Source organism: Geotrypetes seraphini, chromosome 9 (genome assembly GCF_902459505.1).
Source record: "Geotrypetes seraphini chromosome 9, aGeoSer1.1, whole genome shotgun sequence".
Taxonomy (NCBI): Eukaryota; Metazoa; Chordata; class Amphibia; order Gymnophiona; family Dermophiidae; genus Geotrypetes; species Geotrypetes seraphini.
Window position 1 is genome coordinate 35,092,491 of NC_047092.1, and position 9,216 is coordinate 35,101,706.

The following is a 9,216-nucleotide window of genomic DNA, read 5'->3' on the forward strand; positions in this document are numbered from 1 at the left end:
CGGTGCCATGACCCCTAGAGGCCTTGACATTTGCCATTCATCGAGGCGCAGGCTGGCTGGGGTGTGGGAGAGGGGAAGCCATTGCCACGTATACGCATGAGAACGAAACCGTCGCAGTCTCCTACTGCGCATGCGGCATCATAGAGTCACGGATCACGCAGAGACACGCAGATTGAAGTGAACATGCGCGTTAAGGGTTTATTATAGCGGATAACATTTCTTATACCTTTATATTTAACTTATCTCTTAATTCTATAACATTGAAATTGTGGGGTCCTTTTATAAAGATGCGGTAGCGGTTTAATGCGCGGAATACCGCGCAATAAACCCCCTGCCGTGCTAGTACCTAACGCCTCCATTGACAAGGCATCAGGATTTTAGGCTTCTGCGTGGGTTAGCGCATGATGAAATGTCTGGCAAACTAGCCCCCATAGCGCGCCTTGATAAAAGGAGCCCTGTATCTTTTCTCTCACAGATAAACATTCAGGAGTATTGCAGGTAAGTACCTCTTTGTTTCCTTCTTTTTACCTCTTTGTATCTACTTCACTCTTTTCTCTATTGTGTATTTTCGTTATTAAACTTTAATAATTATTTTTTTTCTGTGCAGGATCCTACTGAAGCTTCTTAGGTAAATTAAACCTTTGCAGGGCTCTATACAAGGCATGCAATTCGCCCAACTCCCTCAGGGCATCTGATTCTACAATCTGTCTCCCACCCAAAAGCATCTGATTCCTTCACACATACACAATTCTAATTTTCATCATAAAATGTGTTTTAACCTACAATAAAGTGCAATAAAACCTTGGTTTGCGAGCATAATATGTTCTGAAAACATGCTTGTAATCCAAAACACTCGTATATGAAAGCAAATTTCCCCATAAGAAATAATGGAAACTCCACAACCCAAAAACTAATATAAAATACAGTATGTACTTTTATTGCAAGGCCTTGCTTGTATTTCAAGTTAAAATTTAATAAAATATTTTGTTTATCTTGAAAAACACTTGCATACCAAGTTACTTGCAATCCAAGGTTTTATTGTATATTATTTTAAATACTAGTCTTATAGCCCGTTACATTAACAGGTGCTAGAATATATGTGTGTCTTTATTTCTTTCTCTCTCTCTCCTTAGCCGCTTTCTTTATGTCTGTCTTTCTTTTTCCTTGGCTGTCCATCACCACCCCTTGCCTGCTCCCCCTGTCCATTATCAGTTCCTTTTACCTCCCCTGTGTCCATCACCACCTCTTCTCTGCTCTCCTTATGCAGCAGCAGCCCTTCTCCCTTTGTTTTACTTCCCCCTGTCCCCCTTCCCCCTCTTTCCTTCTCCCCCTGTACAAGATTAGGTCTCCGTTCCTTTTTCTTCACCACCCTGTCCATCAGCACATCTTTCCTTCTCCCCTTGTCCAGCAGTAGGCGTCTCTTCCTTTTTCTCCCCCCCTCCTCCTTCTTATCCCTAAGATACACTTACCTTACTCTGCCTTTGATCAGAGGTTCCCGACAGCCGCCCAGTTGAACCCATTGGAAAAGTTCCCTCTGCCGCATCCCGCACCCGTCCTGACGCGACTCCCTCTGTCTTTCTTTCTGTCTGTCTCTCTCCCTGACCCCCTTTGTCTGGCTGTCTTTCTGTGTATCTCCCTGCCCCTGTGTCTTTCTTTTTTTCTTTCTGTCTCCCTTCCTCCCTCTGTCTGTCTGTGCGAAGAAGCATTCCCTCCCCCTCCATTTCCCTCCTCCCACACCAGTTCCCTGTGCACCTGTCCCTGTGTCTTTCTTCTTTTCTTTCTGTCTCCCTTCCTTCCTCTCCCTGTCTGTCCAAAGCAGCATTTTCTCCCTCTTCATTTCCATCCCCCAACACCAGTTCCCTGTGCAACAGCATTAACGTTTCCTCTACCCCCCTTTCCCTTCCCGCGGTCCCGACTACAAACGTGGTCCCGAGTCCTTAGCCGCCCCCCCCACTACCCTTCCTGCGGCTCTGACTACACATGGCGATTCAAGCAGCGTGTGCAGCAGTCTTCACACACTGCTTCGGGTCCTTCTACTGCCCTGATTTACTCTGGCACGTCCCTGATGACATCTTCAGAAACACGGCAGAGCAAATCAGGGCAGTAGAAGGGCCCGAAACAGTGTGTGAAGACTGCTGTACATGCTGCTTAAATCGCCAGTCGGGCCTGCGGGAAGGGAAGGGGGGCGGCAAAGGACTCAGGTCCCAGGCAGCGGAAAGTTGCTGGGCTCCCCGGTGGGGGCGCTGAGCGGCCGCGAACCCTCTCCTCCCAGACCCCCCCATTCACCTCCACCCCTGCTGGAGGAACGGAGGTCGGCGGCTAGCTGCAGTCCCGGCTTGAGGAGGCGATCGGTGGCTGGTGACGTATTAGCATGCATGCGTACTCCTGCGACCACAGACCTACTGATCTCGGAAGCACGCAAATAGGAGTGCGCATGCGCGGCTAGCCTTTTATTATATAGGATGATTGTTACTCACTAAAATAAAACAAAACAGAAAACATAAAATATATGAACAACATATTTAATTTTACCTGTTGTAGTTGTAGGTAACGTTGTAGTTGATGCTTTAAAAAATGAAGAGAGATTCAGTTATATAAAACCCTCTGCTTATTTTATTTATTCAATATCAGGTCCCTGGAATGTATGTTCAGAAAGAGGATGTGGTAGCAGCAGTGAGAGGTCTGCGACAGGGATAGAGGGTTGGAATGGGGTAGAAGTAGGAGTAGGGAGGGAGAAGTCAAGTGAGAGGTGTGGGAAAGTAGAGAGGAGAGAAAAGCAGTATCAGGCTGTATTCAAAAATCCATAACCCATATGTGGAGGTGAGACAAAATGACAGCAGCAAGAAGGAAACTGTGTATGGAGAATGGGATCAGTTTTGGAAACAAGGAAAAGGCTATATAAGCAGCATTTGGTCAATGGAGCAGCAAGGAGAAGGCTGTATAAAGAGAATCAGTCCAGCAATGGTAGCAAGTAGAGAGGTCTGCCTGGCACTGGCTTTGTTTCCTAATTGCTAGAGTTACCATCTAAGTGTAGCACCCCTTAGTTTCAGTGCAGCCCTGTTTTAGCATACAGACATAGAAAATATGTCACAATGGTCTTTTATTCTGATTTGAAATCCCCATGACAAGGCTCATTCCACCGAATTGCTACCAAGGTTTTAGGAACTTCAGGGTTCGTATAGTCTCCAGCAAAATAAAGTAAGGAAAAAGACCGACACTTTAAATAACAGACATAAATTAACAGTTTATTGCATAAAATAAAATTTAATCTATAAATTATTCAGGTAAATATTGTCTTACTAGTTTTTTAGCCCATTACATTAACGGGTGCTAGAATAGATGTGTAGACTTAGGCATTTCTTTCTTTCTCTCTCCCCGCCCGCTGTCGGTCTTTATTTCTTTCTATCTCTCCCCCCTGTCCAGCAGCACCCCTTCCCTGCTCCACCTGTCCAGCAGTAGCTCTTCTCTCTTTCTTTGACCTCCCCCTGTCCAGCAGCACCCCTTATCTGCTCCCTCTGTCCAGCAGTAGTCCTTCTTCCTTCCTTTACTTCCCCCTGACCAGCAGCACTCCTTTCCTGCTCCCCCTGTCCAGCAGTAGCCCTTCTCCCTTCCTTTTACCTCCCCCCTGTCTAGCAGCACCCCTTCCATGCTCCCCCTGTCCAGCAGTAGCCCTTTTCACTTACTTTTACCTCCCCCTGTCTCTCAGGCAAACTCTCCTCCCTTTTACCTCTGGCTCTTTCACAACGCTGAAGAGCCACAATTATGTTCCCACATGCTGTCTGTGCACCTGGCAGCGGTGCCTTGACCCCTAGAGGCATGGACATTTGCCATTCATCGAGGCGCAGGCTGGCTGGTGTGTGGGTGAGGGGAAGCCATTGCCCAGTATGCGCATGAGAACGAAACCGTCGCAGTCACCTACTGCGCATGCGGCATCACAGAGTCACGAATCACGGCGGCATTAAGACACCAAACTGAAGTGCTTATGCACGTTAAGGGTTTTATTATAGCGGGTAACATTTCTTATACCTTTATATTTAACATAACTCTTAATTCTATAACATTGAAACTGTATCTTTTCTCTCACAGATAAACATTCAGGAGTATTGCAGGTAAGTACCCCTTTGTTTCCTTCTTTTTACCTCTTTGTATCTACTTCACTCTTTTCTCTATTGTGTATTTTCGTTATTAAACTTTAATAATTGTTTCTTTTCTATGCAGGAACCTACTGAAGCTTCTTAGGTAAATTAAACCTTTGCACAGCTCCATCTAAGGCATGCAATTTGCCCAACTCCCTCAGGGGCATCTGATTCCACAATCTGTCTTCCACCCAAAAGCATCTGATTCCCTCACACAGACACATAATTTTAATTCTCATCACAAAATGTGCTTTAACCTACAATAAAGTACAATAAAACCTTGAATTGCGAGCATAATATGTTCTGAAAACATGCTTGTTATCCAAAACACTCGTATATCAAAGCAAATTTCCCCATAAGAAATAATGGAAACTCTACAACCCAAAAACTAATACAAAATACAGTATGTACTTTTATTGCAAGGCCTTGCTTGTATATCAAGTTAAAATTTAATAAAATATTTTGCTTATCTTGCAAAACACTTGCATACCAAGTTACTTGCAATCCAAGGTATTATTGTATATTATTTTAAATACTAGTCTTATATCCCGTTACATTAACAGGTGCTAGAATATATGTGTGTGTCTTTATTTCTTTCTCTCTCTCTCTCTTAGCCGCTTTCTTTCTGTCTGTCTTTCTTTTTCCTTGGATGTCCATCACTACCCCTTGCCTGCTCCCCCTGTCCATTGTCCCTTCCTTTTACCTCCCCTGTGTCCACCACCACCCCTTCTCTGCTCTCCTTATGCAGCAGCAGCCCTTCTCCCTTTGTTTTACTTCCCCCCTGTCCAGCAGCACCTCTTTCCTTCTCCCCCTGTCCAACATTAGGCCTCCGTTCCTTTTTCTTCACCACCCTGTCCATCAGCACATCTTTCCTTCTCCCCTTGTCCAGCAGTAGGCGTCTCTTCCTTTTTCTCCCCCCCTCCTCCTTCTTATCCCTAAGATACACTTACATTGCTCTGCCCTTGATCAGAGGTTTCCGACAGCCGCCCAGTTGAACCCATTGGAAAAGTCCCCTCTGCCGCATCCCGCACCCGTCCTGACGCGACTCCCGCTGTCTTTCTTTCTGTCTGTCTCTCTCCCTGACCCCCTTTGTCTGGCTGTCTTTCTGTGTATCTCCCTGCCCCTGTGTCTTTCTTTTTTTCTTTCTGTCTCCCTTCCTCCCTCTGTCTGTCTGTGCGAAGAAGCATTCCCTCCCCCTCCATTTCACTCCCCCCCACACCAGTTCCCTGTGCACCTGCCCCTGTGTCTTTCTTCTTTTCTTTCTGTCTCCCTTCCCTTCCTCTCTCTGTCTGTCCAAAGCAGCATTTTCTCCCTCTCCATTTCCATCCACCCACACCAGTTCCCTGTGCAACAGCATTAGCGTTTCCTCTACCCCCCTTTCCCTTCCCGCGGTCCCGACTACAAACGTGGTCCCGAGTCCTTAGTCGCCCCCCCCCCCTCTTCCCTTCCCGCGGCTCTGACTACACATGGCGATTCAAGCAGCGTGTGCAGCAGTCTTCACACACTGCTTCGGGTCCTTCTATTGCCCTGATTTACTCTGGCACGTCCCTGATGACATCTTCAGAAATACGGCAGAGCAAATCAGGGCAGTAGAAGGGCCCGAAACAGCGTGTGAAGACTGCTGTACATGCTGCTTAAATCGCCAGTCGGGCCTGTGGGAAGGGAAGGGGGGCGGCAAAGGGCTCAGGTCCCAGGCAGCGGAAAGTTGCTGGGCTCCCCGGTGGGGGCGCTGAGCGGCCGCGAACCCTCTCCTCCCAGACCCCCCCATTCACCTCCACCCCTGCTGGAGGAACGGAGATCGGCGGCTAGCTGCAGTCCCGGCTTGAGGAGGCGATCGGTGGCTGGTGACGTATTAGCATGCATGCGTACTCCTGCGACCACAGACCTACTGATCTCGGAAGCACGCAAATAGGAGTGCGCATGCGCGGCTAGCCTTTTATTATATAGGATGATTGTTACTCACTAAAATAAAACAAAACAGAAAACATAAAATATATGAACAACATATTTAATTTTACCTGTTGTAGTTGTAGGTAACGTTGTAGTTGATGCTTTAAAAAATGAAGAGAGATTCAGTTATATAAAACCCTCTGCTTATTTTATTTATTCAATATCAGGTCCCTGGAATGTATGTTCAGAAAGAGGATGTGGTAGCAGCAGTGAGAGGTCTGCGACAGGGATAGAGGGTTGGAATGGGGTAGAAGTAGGAGTAGGGAAGGAGAAGTCAGGTGAGAGGTGTGGGAAAGTAGAGAGGAGAGAAAAGCAGTATCAGGCTGTATTCAAAAATCCATAACCCATATGTGGAGGTGAGACAAAATGACAGCAGCAAGAAGGAAACTGTGTATGGAGAATGGGATCAGTTTTGGAAACAAGGAAAAGGCTATATAAGCAGCATTTGGTCAATGGAGCAGCAAGGAGAAGGCTGTATAAAGAGAATCAGTCCAGCAATGGGAGCAAGTAGAGAGGTCTGCCTGGCACTGGCTTTGTTTCCTAATTGCTGGAGTTACCATCTAAGTGTAGCACCCCTTAGTTTCAGTGCAGCCCTGTTTTAGCATACAGACATAGAAAATATGTCACAATGGTCTTTTATTCTGATTTGAAATCCCTAAGACAAGGCTCACTTCCACCGAATTGCTACCAAGGTTTTAGGAACTTCAGGGTTCGTACAGTCTCCAGCAAAATAAAGTAAGGAAAAAGACTGACACTTTAAATAATAGACATAAGTTAACAGTTTATTGCATAAAATAAAATTTAATCTATAAATTATTCAGGTAAATATTGTCTTACTAGTTTTTTAGCCCATTACATTAACAGGTGCTAGAATAGATGTGTAGACTTAGGCATTTCTTTCTTTCTTTCTTTCTTTCTTTCTCTCTCCCTGCCTGCTGTCTGTCTTTATTTCTTTCTATCTCTCCCCCCTGTCCAGCAGCACCCCTTCCCTGCTCCCCCTGTCCAGCAGTAGCTCTTCTCTCTTTCTTTTACCTCCCCCTGTCCAGCAGCACCCCTTATCTGCTCCCTCTGTCCAGCAGTTGTACTTCTTCCTTCCTTTACTTCCCCCTGACCAGCAGCACTCCTTTCCTGCTCCCCCTGTCCAGCAGTAGCCCTTCTCACTTACTTTTACCTCCCCCCTGTCTCTCTCAGGCAAACTCTCCTCCCTTTTACCTCTAGCTCTTTTACAACGCCGAAGAACCACAATCATGTTTCCACATGCTGTCTGTGCGCCTGGCAGCGGTGCCTTGACCTCTAGAGGCCTGGACATTTGCCATTCATCGAGGCGCTTGCTGGCTGGTGTGTGGGAGAGGGGAAGCCATTGCCCCGTATGCGCATGAGAATGAAACCGTCACAGTCTCCTACTGCGCATGCGACATCACAGAGTCACGGATCACGGCGGCATTAAGACACGCAAACTGAAGTGCTTATGCACGTTAAGGGTTTTATTATAGCGGATAACATTTCTTATACCTTTATATTTAACTTAACTCTTAATTCTATAACATTGAAACTGTATCTTTTCTCTCACAGATAAACATTCAGGAGTATTGCAGGTAAGTACCCCTTTGTTTCCTTCTTTTTACCTCTTTGTATCTACTTCACTCTTTTTTCTATTGTGTATTTTCGTTAGTAAACATTAATAATTGTTTCTTTTCTGTGCAGGAACCTACTGAAGCTTCTCAGGTAAATTAAGCCTTTGTAGGGCTCCATCCAAGGCATGCAATTTGCCCAACTCCCTCAGGGGTATCTGATTCCACAATCTGTCTTCCACCCAAAAGCATCTGATTCCCTCACACAGACACAAAATTTTAATTTTCATCAGAAAATGAACTTTAACCTACAATAAAGTACAATAAAACCTTGTTTTGCGATCATAATATGTTCTGAAAACATGCTTGTAATCCAAAACACTCGTATATCAAAGCAAATTTCCACATAAGAAATAATGGAAACTCCACAACCAAAAACTAATACAAAATACAGTATGTTCTTTTATTGCAAGGCCTTGCTTGTATATCAAGTTAAAATTTAATAAAATATTTTGCTTATCTTGCAAAACACTTGCATACCAAGTTACTTGCAATCCAAGATTTTATTTTATATTATTTTAAATACTAGTCTTATATCCCGTTACATTAACGGTGCTAGAATATATGTGTGTTTCTTTATTTCTTTCTCTCTCTCTCTCTTAGCCGCTTTCTTTCTGTCTGTCTTTCTTTTTCCTTGGATGTCCATCACTACCCCTTGCCTGCTCCCCCTGTCCATTGTCCCTTCCTTTTACCTCCCCTGTGTCCACCACCACCCCTTCTCTGCTCTCCTTATGCAGCAGCAGCCCTTCTCCCTTTGTTTTACTTCCCCCCTGTCCAGCAGCACCTCTTTCCTTCTCCCCCTTGTCCAGCAGTAGGCGTCTCTTCCTTTTTCTCCCCCCCTCCTCCTTCTTATCCCTAAGATACACTTACATTGCTCTGCCCTTGATCAGAGGTTTCCGACAGCCGCCCAGTTGAACCCATTGGAAAAGTCCCCTCTGCCGCATCCCGCACCCGTCCTGACGCGACTCCCGCTGTCTTTCTTTCTGTCTGTCTCTCTCCCTGACCCCCTTTGTCTGGCTGTCTTTCTGTGTATCTCCCTGCCCCTGTGTCTTTCTTTTTTTCTTTCTGTCTCCCTTCCTCCCTCTGTCTGTCTGTGCGAAGAAGCATTCCCTCCCCCTCCATTTCCCTCCCCCCACACCAGTTCCCTGTGCACCTGCCCCTGTGTCTTTCTTCTTTTCTTTCTGTCTCCCTTCCTTCCTCTCTCTGTCTGTCCAAAGCAGCATTTTCTCCCTCTCCATTTCCATCCACCCACACCAGTTCCCTGTGCAACAGCATTAGCGTTTCCTCTACCCCCCTTTCCCTTCCCGCGGTCCCGACTACAAACGTGGTCCCGAGTCCTTAGTCGCCCCCCCCCCTCTTCCCTTCCCGCGGCTCTGACTACACATGGCGATTCAAGCAGCGTGTGCAGCAGTCTTCACACACTGCTTCGGGTCCTTCTATTGCCCTGATTTACTCTGGCACGTCCCTGATGACATCTTCAGAAACACGGCAGAGCAAAT